The following is a 15,441-nucleotide window of genomic DNA, read 5'->3' on the forward strand; positions in this document are numbered from 1 at the left end:
AACACATCCGCTGATTAGAAAAGGAACCATGTCAGCGACATCTGTTTTCAGCAACCATCAGAGAAGTGTACTGTTAATCCCACAGCTAAATGAAACACATGCTGTTTCATAGGGAGCGCGTGTGTGTGTGTGTGTGTGTGTGTGTGTGTGTGTGTGTGTGTGTGTGTGTGTGTGTGTGTGTGTGTGTGTGTGTGTGTGTACGGTAGTATGTTTTGTGTAGGTACATGGGCCATAGAATACAGTACTGTGTATCTGGAGCATCAAAGAGGTAGCAGCGGCATATGTTACATGTTATGTTCTGCTGTATGTGTGTGATACAGAGACATCAATACAGCTGGAATCAAATGGCGATGGCATTGCCTGTGTGTGTGGCACTTTCAAACATGTACAGGTAAGTCTGCACATACGTGTGTGTGCTTTGTGTCTCTCTCCCTAACTCTCTAAGGCTATATCAGGGTGAAGTGAAGGTCTGCGGCTCCTAAACTGCTCTCTGGACTTATTCTGTTTATTCCCTAATACCGTGGTACACAACCACCAAATCACTCAATTGCACACTACATCAATCACAATCCTGCTCAGGTCAAGTTCAGAGCACATGAATGCAGACTTGTGCGCGTGCAGACACACACACACACAAACACACACTGTTGTAATAGATGTGGTTGATAAGCCAGTAGATGGAGAAACATTTTTACGAGGTGAGAGGGGATTGGACGAGAGACATCTGGGATAGGTAATATATTGAGCTGGAGTGTGTATTATGCGTGTGTATTTGCATGTGTGTGTGTGTGTGTGTGTGTGCTTTTTGTTTCTTTCTTCTCTTGTTACAGACCATATATTAAGCATTCTTCAACTCACGTGCTGTTACTGTTATAGAATGCGACCTTAGATGCCCCCATCAGAACACCTCTCCCTCCCTCCCACCCAACACACACACATACACACCACACACTCACTAACAGACACACACATGCACACACACACACATTGGTTGGATGAGGGTAAGTGTCAGAAATAGTATGGTACTGCATCACGAGCAGTCAGGAACAAACAGCAGCACCATTAGATTACATTATATCAGATTAGATGAGATTAGATTACAGTTAACCAGATTACAAGACCAAACCTCTACTCCTCAGCTCACTCCCTCACGTCTCATTAAGGAGGAAATTGCCAACTTGTGTGTGTGTGTGTGAATGTGTGAGTGTCCGTGTGTGTGTGTGCACATGTGCGTGTCCGTGTTTGTGTGTGCAAGTGTACGTGTCCGTGTGTGTGTGTGCAAGTGTGCGTGTCCGAGAGAGAGAGAGAGAGAGAGAGAGAGAGAGAGAGAGAGAGAGAGAGAGAGAGAGAGAGAGAGAGAGAGAGAGAGAGAGAGAGAGAGAGAGAGAGAGAGAGAGAGAGAGAGAGAGTGGGGGGGTAGAGAGAGAGTGGGGGGGTAGAGAGAGATGGAGGGTGGTTGAAAAGCATCCTATGTTAGTGGAAGTTGCTTAAGCTTTTTAGCAAGGCCTTGGGGCCATCAATATTGATCTGTGCTTGTTGCTGTCCAGTCAGCCATTTCTAGGTCACTTAATGTCCCAAACACTCAATCTCTATTTAGGAACTCAACCTTCACAGCTGCTATCTCATAAGAGGTCTCCTAAATGGCTGTGCTGTCCTAGAAGGGTGAATGCTCAGTGAATAGACAAATCAAATCAGCGTTTATTGGCCGTGTACATAGATTTGCATTTGTTATCGCAGGTGCAGTGAAATGCTTGTGTTTCTAGCTCCAACAGTGCAGTAATACCTAGCAATAAAAATAAAAATAAATACAATACACACATAATTAAGACATTTCAGAACGAGCAATGTCAGGGACCAGAATACTGTATATACATATAATGGCGTGTTTGTATGTAAACATTATTATAGTGACCAGTGTTCAATGACTTACAATACAATATATACAGTTGAAGTCAGAAGTTTACATACTTAACCAAATACATTTAAACTCAGTTTAATCCAAGTAAAAATTCCCTGTCTTGGGTCAGCTAGGATCACCACTTTATTTTAAGAATGTGAAATGTCAGAATAATAATAGCGAGAACTATTTATTTCAGCTTTTATTTCTTTCATCACATTCCCAGTGGGTCAGAAGTTTACATACACTCAATTAGTATTTGGTAGCATTGCCTTTAAATTGTTTAACTTGGGTCAAACGTTTCGGGTAGCCTTCCACACGCTTCCCACAATAAGTTGGGTGAATTTTGGCCCATTCCTCCTGACAGAGCTGGTGTAACTGAGTCAGGTTTGTAGGCCTCCTTGCTCGCACACGCTTATTCAGTTCTGCCCACAAATTTTCTATAGGATTGAGGTCAGGGCTTTGTGATGGCCACTCCAATACCTTGACTTTGCAGACAATTACATTGATGGAAGCAACATTCTTTCCGCAATATTAAGCTGATCCACCCCTTAAAAATATATATTTAAAATAAAAATATATATATTTAAAAAATATTATTATTATTATTATTTTTTTAAATACCTTGACTTTGTTGCCCTTATGCCGTTTTGCCACAACTTTGGAAGTATGCTTGGGGTCATTGTCCATTTGGAAAACCCATTTGTGACCAAGCTTTAACTTCCTGACTGATGTCTTGAGATGTTGCTTCAATATATCCACAAAATGTTCCTCCCTCATGATGCCATCTATTTATGTGAAGTGCACCAGTCCCTCCTGCAGCAAAGCACCCCCATAACATGATGCTGCCACCCCCGTGCTTCACGGTTGGGATGGTGTTCTTCAGCTTGCAAGCCTCCCCCTTTTTCCTCCAAACATAACGATGGTCATTATGGCCAAACAGTTCTATTTTTGTTTCATCAGACCAGAGGACAATAAAGTACGATCTTTGTCCCGAGGTGCAGTTGCAAACCGTAGACTGTTTTTTTTATGGCGGTTTTGGAGCAGTGGCTTCTTCCTTGCTGAGCGGCCTTTCAGGTTATGTCGATATAGGACTCGTGTTACTGTGGATATAGATACTTTTTTACCTGTTTCCTCCAGCATCTTCACAAGGTCATTTGCTGTTGTTCTGGGATTGATTTGCACTTTTCGCACAAAAGTACGTTCATCTCTAGGAGATAGAACGTGTCTCCTTCCTGAGCGGTATGGCGGCTGCGTGGTCCCATGGTGTTTATACTTGCGTACTATTGTTTGTACAGATGAACGTGGTACCTTCAGGCGTTTGGAAATTGCTCCCAAATTGCTCCCAAGGATGAACTAGACTTGTGGAGGTCTACAATTTTTTTCTGAGGTCTTAGCTGATTTCTTTTGATTTTCCCATGATGTCAAGCAAAGAGGCACTGAGTTTGAAGGTAGGCCTTGAAATACATCCACAGGTACACCTCCAATTGACTCAAAAATAAGCTTCTAAAGCCATGACATAATTTTCTGGAATTTTCCAAGCTGTTTAAAGGCACAGTCAACTTAGTGTATGTAAACTTCTGACCCACTGGAATTGTGTTACAGTGAATTATAAGTGAAATAATGTCTGTGAACAATTGTTGAAAAAGTTACTTGTGTCATGCACAAAGTAGATGTCACATCACAATAACAGCACTTACAGTTGACCGGGCAGCTCTAGCAAAGGCAGAAATTTGACGATCTGACTTGTTGGAAAGGTGGCATCATATGACGGTGCCATGTTGAAAGTCGCTGAGATCTTCAGTAAGGCCATTCTACTGGCAATGTTTGTCTATGGAGATTGCATGGCTCTGCGCTCGATTCGTCAAGTGCACTATAGGCCTACCGTTGGTTAATCGGATGACTCCAATGCCTGTGTCTGCAGTAACGTAGCAGACATAAAAGAAAGCTACAGCAAAGTTGATACTGTAAGATTTCAAAACGTTTAAAACCACGACTAGAGAGAGACTGTCAACGAATACAGAAAAGAGATGCTGTTTTTATGAGTGAGGTCAGGTTTATTAAGTTCTTACTCACCACTGTCAAGACTTTGTATTCAACACTTTTATAAGCCATAAAATGTGCGTTCTTCCTATTTCAACTGAGTGCCATAACAAGCACTGTAGCAGTAATGAATGAGTGGGAAAGTATATCGATAGGATTACTTTGTTGTTATTATTAGCGACTTTGGTCTTTTTTAATATCGAGGAATAGTTCACTTTCTCTGTTCATAGGAGTAACAACATGAATTTGTACATGACTCTGAATAATGCGGTGCGACTCGAGTTTCGCCATCAGCTGGATGACGGTGTCCCTTTTTGGTCAGTGTCAGTGGAGGAAAGGGTGAGCGGAGTGAAGTTTGTAAATTCCACTTTAAAATGTCAGACTTGATTTGCTACAAAAATGTCCATTCATTATAATCCACACAATAACTCACATGTCCTGTTGCTGCAGCATTATTTTCCTGCTGTGAGAAACTTGTCAAATTAAGATCCTACACCTGTATAATGCCAGATACTCTTAGACAATAGGTCGACTGTTACTCTACATTTTGTGAGCTGAGATAATATTTATCCTGCTTGACTACAGGAATGTAGACCTGGCAGACAAGATGGCTGCCACACCACCACCCTCCCTCCCCTCCCAGAGCCAGACCTGAAACCTCTGTTTTCTTATTAACAATGAAGAGATTTAAACTGTACGAAATGTAAAGATGTAAAGAGAGAGCGAGAGAGCGAACGAGAGTAAGTTAGAGAGAGGAAGTTCAGGGGAAAAAACCCCACCATAAGCAAAGGAAGGAAGAGAGATGGATGGATGCCAAGGGACGGGCAGGAGGGGTTGAAAGTCCCCTCACTCATTTGTTAACTGCAAAGAACAACGGTGGGTATCCTTCATGTAAAGTAGAAAACTGCCCTCTGTTTAAATAGAGCAGCCTGTGTCACATAGTTGGAAGCAGGGCAACTATTTACACACAGACACACACACACTCACACACCATAAAAGGTCACACTCTTACAGTAACTGCGGAGAGAGAGCAGATACATCCTCTATCTATCTATCCACTCCCTCCACCCCTTTTCCCCTCTCTCCCCCTCTTCCTGTCCTGACCTTGGAGTGGAAGGAGTGTCTGGAAGGTCAAGCTGGGTGTTACAGGTTATGTGTGTGTGTGTGTGTGTGTGTGTGTGTGTGTGTGTGTGTGTGTGTGTGTGTGTGTGATACTATAGTGTAAATACTATAGTATTCACTGTAGTGTTTTTGCAGAATGTACTGTAGTATACTGTAGTATTTCCAGTAGTGTTTTCACAGACTGTACTATACTGTAGTATTTACTGTAGTGTTTTTGTGGAATTTACTGTAGTATACTGCAGTATTTACTGTAGTGTTTTCACAGACTGTAGTATACTGTAGTATTTATCGTAGCATTAACTATAGTCTCTTTTTTAATTATCTTTCAAAAAGAATAAGGCCTTCTCTTTCAGGAAACCCACTGGAGAAATACTAAACACATTTTCCATAACCTGTAGCTAAGTAGAACTATGGTCTGACCAGAAAGTTCAGAGCTTCTGCTTTTTCCAATAACCTATAGGGAACACAATATATGGTCTATACTTGGCATGTAGGTTTCTCAATTACGGGTGGCACAAATTGCATTATTGGGGGAGTGGATTGGGCTGGATATATCCAATCAAATCAAATGTTATTTGTCACATGCGCCTAATACAGCAGGTGTAGTAGACCTTACAGTGAAATTCTTACTTACAAGTCCTTAACCAACAATGCAGTTTTAAGAAAATACCTAAAAAAAAGTAAGAGATAGGAATAACAAATAATTAAAGAGCAGCAGTAAATAACAATAGCGGGGCTATATACAGGTGGTACCGGTACAGAGTCAATGTGCGGGGGCACCGGTGTTGAGGTAATTGAGGTAATATGTACATGTAGGTAGAGTTATTAAAGTGACTATGCATAGATAATAACAGAGAGTAGCAGCAGTGTAGAAGAGGGTGGGGGTGGGGCAATGCAAATAGTCTGGGTAGCCATTTGATTAGATGTTCAGGAGACTTATGGCTTGGCTTGGGGTAGAAGCTGTTTAGAAGTCTCTTGGACCTAGACTTGGCGCTCCGGTACCACTTGCCCTTGCGGTAGCAGAGAGAACATTCTATAACTAGGGTGGCTGGAAGCTTTGACAATTTTTAGGGCCTTCCTCTGACACCGCCTGATATAGAGGTCCTGGATGGCAGGAAGCTTGGCCCTGGTGATGTACTGGGTCATACACACTACCCTCTGTAGTGCCTTGTGGTCGGAGGCCGAGCAGTTGCCATACCAGGCAGTGATGCAACCAGTCAGGATGCTCTCGATGGTGCAGGTGTAACATCTTTTGAGGATCTGAGGACCCATGCCAAATCTTTTCAGTCTCCTGAGGGGGAATAGGTTTTGTCATGCCCTCTTCACGACTGTCTTGGTGTGCTTGGACCATGTTAGTTTGTTGGTGATGTGGACGCCAAAGAACTTGAAGCTTCAACCTGCTCCACTACAGCCCCGTTGATGAGAATGGGAGCGTGCTCTGTCCTCCTTTTCCTGTAGTCCACAATCATCTCCTTTGTCTTGATCACATTGAGGGAGAGGTTGTCGTCCTTGCAACACACGGTCAGATCTCTGACCTCCTCCCTATAGGCTTTCTCATCGTTGTGTGTCATCGGCAAACAATGATGGTGTTGGAGTCGTGCCTGGCCGTGCAGTCATGAGTAAACAGGGAGTACAGGTGTTGTTACCTACCCTTACCACCTGGGGGCGGCCCATCAGGAAGTCCAGGATCCAGTTACAGAGGGAGGTGTTTAGTCCCAGGGTCCTTAGCTTAGTGATGCGCTTGGAGGGCACTATGGTGTTGAACACTGAGCTGTAGTCAATGAATAGCATTCTCACATAGGTGTTCCTTTTGTCCAGGTGGGAAAGGGCAGTGTGGTGCATTTGAGACTGCATCATCTGTGGATCTGTTGGGGCGGTATGCAAATTGGAGTTGGTCTAGGGTTTCTGGGATAATGGTGTTGATGTGAGCCATGACCAGCCTTTCAAAGCATTTCATGGCTACAGACATGAGTGCTATGGGTCAGTAGTCATTTAGGCAGGTTACCTTACTGTTCTTGGGTACAGGGACTATGGTGGTCTGCATGAAACATGTTGGTATTAGACTCAGACAGGGAGAGGTTGAAAATGTCTGTGAAGACACTTGCCAGTTGGTCAGCGCATGCTCGGAGTACACGTCCTGGTAATTTGTCTGGCCCTGCGGCCTTGTGAATGTTGACCTGTATAAAGGTCTTTACTCACATCGTCTGCGGAGAACGTGATCACACAGTCGCCTGGAACAGCTGATGCTCTCGTGCACGTTTCAGCGTTACTTGCCTCGAAGCGACCATAGAAGTTATTTAGCTCATCTGGTAGGCTCGTGTCACTTGGCAGCTCTAAGGCTGTGCTTCCCTTTGTAGTCTGTAATAGTTTGCAAGCCCTGGCACATCCGAGGAGAGTCGTAGCCGGTGTAGTACGATTCGATCTTAGTCCTGTATTGACGCTTGCCTGTTTGATGGTTCGTCAGAGGGCATAGCGGGATTTCTTATAAGCTTCTGGGTTAGAGTCGCACTCCTTGAAAGCGGCAGCTCTACCCTTTAGCTCAGTGCGAATGCTGCCTGTAATCCATGGCTTCTGGTTGGTGTATGTGCGTACAGTCGCTGTGGGGATGACGTCATCAATGCACTTATTGATGAAACCAGTGACTCATGTGATGTACTCCTCAATGCAATCGGAAGAATCCCGGAACACATTCCAGTCTGTGCTAGCAAAACTGTAGCTTAGCATCTGCTTCATCTGACCACTTTTTTATAGACCGAGTCACTGGTGCTTCCTGCTTTAAGTTTTCTTGTTAGCAGGAATCAGGAGAATAGAATTATGGTCAGATTTGCCAAATGCAGGGTGAGGGAGAGCTTTGTACACGTCTCTGTGTGTGGAGTAAATGTGGTCTAGAATTTTTCTCACTCTGGTTGCACATTTAACTTGCTGATAGATAAAACTGATGTAAGTTTCCCTGCATTAAAGTTCTTGGCCACTAGGAGCGCCACCTCTGGATGAGTGTTTTCCTGTTTGCTTATTGAGTGCGACTTTAGTGCCAGCATCGGTCTGTATGTAGACAGCTACGAAAAATACAGATGAAAACTTTCTAGGTAGATAGTGTGGTCTACAGCTTATCATGAGATACTCTACCTCAGGCGAGCAAAACCTTGAGACTTCCTTAGATATCGTGCACCAGCTGTTGTTTACAAATATACATAGGCCCCCGCCCCGTTTCTTACCAGAGGCTGATAGAGTGAATAACCCGCCAGCTGTTTGTTGTTAATGTCGTCGTTCAGCCACGACTCGGTGAAACAGTTTTTAATGTCCCGTTGGTAGGATATACGTGCTTTCAGTTCGTCAAATGTATTTTCCAGCGATTGAACGTTCACTAACAGTACGGATGGCAAAGGCAGATTAGCCACTCGTCGCCTGGTCTTCACAAAGCACCCCAATCTCTTTCCGCAAAATCTCTGTTTCTTTCTCCAGCGATCAACGGGGATGAGGGCCTGTTCAGGTGTTTGGAGTATATCCTTCCCGTCCGACTCATTAAAGAACAATTCTTCGTCCAATTCGAGGTGAGTAATCGCTGTTCTGATGTCCAGAAGCTCTTTTCGGTCATAAGAGACGGTAGCAGCAACATTATTAACAAAACAAGTTACAAACAATGTGAAAAAACTAACAAAATAGCACGGTTGGTTAAGAGCCAATAAAACATCAGCCATCCCCTCCAGCGCCGTCATTCACTTCTGCAAATACTGTAGTATTTACTATAGTTAAAAATGTTTTTGCGGACTGTAGTATTTACTATTCTACTGTATACTACAACATTCTATAGTAAGTACTACACATGACCGAGGGATACTACAGTGTGTGGTATAGTAGCGGCAGGTAGCCTAGTGGTTAGAGCATTAGGGCCAGTAACCGAAAGGTTGCTGGATTGAATCCCTGAGCTGACAAGGTAAAAATCTGTCGTTCTGCCCCTGAGCAAGGCAGTTAACCAACGCACTGTTCCCCGGGCGCCAAAGACATGGATGTCAATTATGGCAGCCCCCCGCACCACTCTGATTCAGAGGGGTTGGGTTAAATTTGGAAGACACAGTTCAGTTGAATGCATTCAGTTGTACAACTGACTAGGTATCCCCCTTTCCCTTATACTACAGTTTACCACAGAATTCTATAGTAAGTACTGTAGAATCTACCACAGGGAGTGAAAAGGCAACAGGCGTACATGTCTGTGGGTGTGGGTGTGGGTGTGTATGTCAGTGTGTATTAAGTTGTCCAAGAGTGGATTGCATCACTCTTTGCCTGACCCGTTTTTGTGTGTTTGTTAAAAACCACATATGCAGACACCCAGTGTTGACCATCATTATGAACTATATATTGTGTTTATTGCACACCACACACACACACACACACACACACACACACACACACAAAGACAGACACACACAGCTGCAGCAGCAGCGGGGGACCGTGCATAATGGTAAATTGATAGCTAGGCCATCTGAATCAGACGCACCCATCCTGTTAGTCATCATAATAATCAAACATTAATAAGACCATTAAATCTAATTACTGGCAGCAGAAATATTGATTGGCCTTTGCAAATAGATAGAGCATGATGAAGTGTGTGTGTGTGTGTGTGGGGGGGTAGGGTAGAAGAGAGTCCCCCCTCCCATTCTGATTGTGTTCCAATGTTCCAGCTTCCCTGTGAAGTTCTCCTCGGACTCCTGGGGAATTCTGGCAGGGACAGACTCCCTCAGTCCTTTTATCCCCCAGCCGACCCACATGGTGTGCGCGTGTGTGTTCGTGTGTGTGTGTGGAGCAGGCATCCAGATTCACAGGGTTACTATCGTTCTCTGACCCGGTCGCTCAGCAAACACTATCAAACGCCAATTACACACACACACACACACACACACACACACACACACACACACACACACACACACACACACACACACACACACACACACACACACACACACACACACACACACACACACACACACACACACACACACACACACACACACACACACACTGCTGGAAGTTTTAGGAGAGAGTTTTATAGTTTTCGGCTCCCTCCTCTCCTCTCCCCATCCACCCATCCCTCTCCCTCTTCTCTGCTCACTAGTTATTCAGTTTTTTTCTTTCTCTCCCTCGTTCCCATTCTTTGTCTGGGTTCTTCTGACATGGATTCCTAATCTCTAGACGAGGCTGGGAAAGAGGGAGAGAGACAAAACATTGATTTGAGTGTGTGCAAGAGCGTGTGAGTTTGTCCTTATGTGTGCCTGTGTGAAAAGTTTGGTGTGGCAAAACATTGATCTACACTCATCCAATCCTACAACCACATTGACTATTATATCCAATATCATCCCATGAAGGTCTTTCTCAGCCATTAAGGAGCTGAGACTTTGTGGTGGTCTTCTGTAGTTAGACACTGTATGAGTGAGGGGGGATAGAGAAAGGGAGAACCAGACATTCCAGTCGGTGAAGTCTTGCTCAGAACCATACCTCAAAGTTCTCTCTGTAAGTATTCTATTTTATTGTGACCACATTTTGTTGATTTTTTTTTACAAAAAAATAATTGGGGGGGTTACAGGAACAATATTCAAAAATATTGGTACAGTATTCAAACAAGAAAACTAAAAAGAAGTGGGCCTCCGTCCCCAACCTCTCATCCCATTTCCCCAACCCTAGCCAGCCAACATGTCTCCATCCAACCCCCCGCCTCCATGTTTTCCACCACTTCCCCTAGCAACCCTATTAAGTATTCTTAGAAACTACCAGATATCCCACTCCTTACTTTCTCCATCTCTCTCTCTTTTCCAAGTGGGTTGGGTGGCTAGTCTCTCTATTCCCCCAAGACAGAGGGCTCGGACCCCAATGCTCTTTAACACTTTGAGGAAGTTGGCGCGATACAGCTACAAATGTACACTCCCCCCAACACAACTGTCACTGTCTTCTTGTAAGCAACATCCTTGGCGCTTCCAGGCAGCCGCTCCAGAGTAACAATGTTTGAAATGTTTGTTGGTGTTGGGTTTTTTCTGCATACTTTTCCCTGCTCTTTTAACGGATTAAGCACGGCTTTGACAATGATGGATTGTACAAAAGTTGTGGAATACTCATCACATTTTCTACAGATTTACAAAAAACATGCACCTCCACTGGAACCGCATATCGGAGACAAACTTCAGTGCTTCGGGATAATGCAGCGCTCGAAGCCAGGTGAGAGGGACTACAGCTGGTAAGGGCAGACGGAGGAAAATACTGACAATCGAAGGTAACAGACCGAAAATATTTAGAAAACACAATCTCTCATGTGAATGCAGAGTTCTAAGTGAATTATGTGATGTCACAAACACGTCCAGAAACGTCCCAGAGACTCCGAATGTGCTTGTTTGTAAATCAAGGTCACTGATAAACAAAGTGGATGAATTTGAACTGCTTCTTCAATCAGTAAATGCAGACATTGGATGTGTTACTGAAACATGGTCCCATGAAAATATCCCAGGGGAATTATCAGCTTTTCATAAATGACAAGTCCAGAGAGGAGATGAGAGGAGGGGCCGTGGCTATGTATGTGAACCACAGTATGCAGGCAAAGTGAAGAAGTGACCTAGAGAAAGAGGAATTTGAGTCTATGTGGTTTCACCTCCTACTGGCAGGGGACTGTTCCTGCTGCCTGGAAGATTGCCAATGTGTGTCCCCATACCTAAAGTGTCAAACCCATGTACAACGAGTGACTGGAGGCCCATCTCTCTAACTTCATGCCTTGGAAAAAACCAGGAGAGCTTCATCAACAAAAAACTCATGCCAACAGTTCTATCTGAGTGCACGAATCAGTATGCCTACCTCCCAAAGTCCAGCACTACTACCACCCTTGTGAAGGCTACACACTCCTGGCTGACAGTTACAGACTCCAAAAAACTAACAATGGTGAGGGTGTTACTTGCTGATATGTCCAAAGCCTTTGATCGAGTAGATCACGCAAAGCTCCTGCAACATCTGTCTGACATTGAACTGTGTCCAAGGTTACTAGCCTGGCTCCACAGCTACACCACAGGTAGAAGACAGAGGGTGATGGTTACTAGCCTGGCTCCACAGCTACACCACAGGTAGAAGGCAGAGGGTGATGGTTACCAGCCTGGCTCCACAGCTACACCACAGGTAGAAGACAGAGGGTGATGGTTACTAGCCTGGCTCCACAGCTACACCACAGGTAGAAGGCAGAGGGTGATGGTTACCAGCCTGGCTCCACAGCTACACCACAGGTAGAAGGCAGAGGGTGATGGTTACCAGCCTGGCTCCACAGCTACACCACAGGTAGAAGACAGAGGGTGATGGTTACTAGCCTGGCTCCACAGCTACACCACAGGTAGAAGGCAGAGGGTGATGGTTACCAGCCTGGCTCCACAGCTACACCACAGGTAGAAGACAGAGGGTGATGGTTACTAGCCTGGCTCTACAGCTCCACGACAGGTAGAAGACAGAGGGTGATGGTTACTAGCCTGGCTCTACAGCTATACCAGGGAGAGAAGACAGAGGGTGATGGTTACTAGCCTGGCTCTACAGCTATACCAGGGGGAGAAGACAGAGGGTGATGGTTACTAGCCTGGCTCTACAGCTATACCAGGGGGAGAAGACAGAGGGTGATGGTTACTAGCCTGGCTCCACAGCTACACCACAGGTAGAAGGCAGAGGGTGATGGTTACTAGCCTGGCTCCACAGCTACACCACAGGAAGAAGACAGAGGGTGATGGTTACTAGCCTGGCTCCACAGCTACACCACAGGAAGAAGGCAGAGGGTGGTGGTTACTAGCCTGGCTCCACAGCTACACCACAGGTAGAAGACAGAGGGTGATGGTTACGAGCCTGGCTCCACAGCTCCACCACAGGTAGAAGACAGAGAGTGGTGGTTACTAGACTGGCTCCACAGCTACACCACAGGTAGAAGGCAGAGGGTGATGGTTACTAGCCTGGCTCCACAGCTACACCACAGGAAGAAGGCAGAGGGTGATGGTTACTAGCCTGGCTCCACAGCTACACCACAGGTAGAAGACAGAGGGTGATGGTTACTAGCCTGGCTCTACAGCTCCACCACAGGTAGAAGACAGAGGGTGGTGGTTACTAGCCTGGCTCCACAGCTACACCACAGGTAGAAGACAGAGGGTGATGGTTACTAGCCTGGCTCCACAGCTACACCACAGGTAGAAGACAGAGGGTGATGGTTACTAGCCTGGCTCCACAGCTACACCACAGGTAGAAGACAGAGGGTGGTGGTTACTAGCCTGGCTCCACAGCTACACCACAGGAAGAAGGCAGAGGGTGATGGTTACTAGCCTGGCTCCACAGCTAAACCACAGGAAGAAGGCAGAGGGTGATGGTTACTAGCCTGGCTCCACAGCTACACCACAGGTAGAAGACAGAGGGTGATGGTTACGAGCCTGGCTCTACAGCTCCACCACAGGTAGAAGACAGAGGGTGGTGGTTACTAGCCTGGCTCCACAGCTACACCACAGGTAGAAGGCAGAGGGTGATGGTTACTAGCCTGGCTCCACAGCTACACCACAGGAAGAAGACAGAGGGTGATGGTTACTAGCCTGGCTCCACAGCTACACCACAGGAAGAAGGCAGAGGGTGGTGGTTACTAGCCTGGCTCCACAGCTACACCACAGGAAGAAGGCAGAGGGTGATGGTTACTAGCCTGGCTCCACAGCTACACCACAGGTAGAAGACAGAGGGTGATGGTTACTAGCCTGGCTCCACATCTACACCACAGGTAGAAGGCAGAGGGTGGTGGTTACTAGCCTGGCTCCACAGCTACACCACAGGTAGAAGACAGAGGGTGATGGTTACTAGCCTGGCTCCACAGCTACACCACAGGTAGAAGGCAGAGGGTGGTGGTTACTAGCCTGGCTCCACAGCTACACCACAGGAAGAAGACAGAGGGTGATGGTTACTAGCCTGGCTCTACAGCTATACCAGGGAGAGAAGACAGAGGGTGATGGTTACTAGCCTGGCTCCACAGCTATACCAGGGAGAGAAGACAGAGGGTGATGGTTACTAGCCTGGCTCCACAGCTACACCACAGGAAGAAGGCAGAGGGTGATGGTTACTAGCCTGGCTCCACAGCTACACCACAGGAAGAAGGCAGAGGGTGATGGTTACTAGCCTGGCTCCACAGCTACACCACAGGTAGAAGACAGAGGGTGATGGTTACTAGCCTGGCTCCACAGCTACACCACAGGTAGAAGACAGAGGGTGATGGTTACTAGCCTTGCTCCACAGCTACACCACAGGAAGAAGGCAGAGGGTGATGGCAAATGGCACTTTAGCCCTTGGTCAGAGGTCACCTCTGGTGTGCCACAAGGGGGCGTTGTCTCACCATATCTGTTTCATATCTGTCCACCTGAAAAGTTGTCTTCAGTAACACTCTGGACACTAGGTATGCAGACGATGCAGGACTGTCCCGAGCCATACCATTAACCAGCATCAAAGAGGACACTTCCATGGGCTTAGAGGCAAAACAGCTGGAAGAGTGGGCCACATCCAACAACATGCTCCTGAATGGGAAAAAGTCTGCAAATTGGGATATGTCTTTCTAGAGACCATCCACAACCTGCACCACTAATCATAGGAGGACAGGAAGTACCAGTGGTAACAACAACTAAGTATCTTGGTTTTCATCTAGACTCTAACCTCAGTGGTGACACACATGTGGAGCAGTCAGCGAGGAAGGCCTCAAAATGCCTGACTGTTCTTGCCAGAAATGGCCTACCCACTGAAGATCTGGTCACAGTCTATACTACACTGTTTAGACCTTGTCTGGAGTACGGTGGAGTGCTGTTAGTTGGATGCAGTAAAAAGCAGCAGGCCCAACTAGACAGGGTGCAGAGGAGGTCCATGAGGATCATCTCCAGAGGTGGAGTAGTCCAACCAGAGCAGGCTGCATGCAGTGCATCTGGTGAAGGACATGCACACTCTTGACCACTGAAGGACCTGCTCCGTCCAAAAAGAGGTAACTGCACCACCAGGCTCCTGAGAAACAGCCACAAACTGTCCTGTATATACGAACCGGCTGCGAAACGCCACTCTACCCACTGCTATCAGACTGTACAGTCGTGGCCAAAAATTTTGAGAATGACACAAATATAAATTTCCACATAGTTTGCTTCTTTAGTGTCTTTAGATATCTTTGACAGATGTTACTATGGAATGCTGAAGTATAGTTACAAGCATTTCATAAGTGTCAAAGGCTTTTATTGACAATTACATGAAGTTGATGCAAGAGTCAATATTTGCAGTGTTGACCCTTCTTTTTCAAGACCTCTGCAATCCGCCCTGGCATGCTGTCAATTAACTTCTGGGCCACATCCTGACTGATGGCAGCCCATTCT

The 15,441-nt window shown here is 45.8% G+C and overlaps 1 protein-coding gene across 1 annotated transcript in view; it reads right to left on the reverse strand.

The window, feature by feature from the left end:
* The window catches only part of cacna1g (calcium channel, voltage-dependent, T type, alpha 1G subunit), a 276,474-nt gene that overhangs the window by 99,891 nt on the left and 161,142 nt on the right, over positions 1–15,441 (reverse strand). The gene's annotated exons all lie outside the window — the stretch shown is intronic.

This window comes from Salvelinus namaycush, chromosome 35 (genome assembly GCF_016432855.1).
Source record: "Salvelinus namaycush isolate Seneca chromosome 35, SaNama_1.0, whole genome shotgun sequence".
Taxonomy (NCBI): Eukaryota; Metazoa; Chordata; class Actinopteri; order Salmoniformes; family Salmonidae; genus Salvelinus; species Salvelinus namaycush.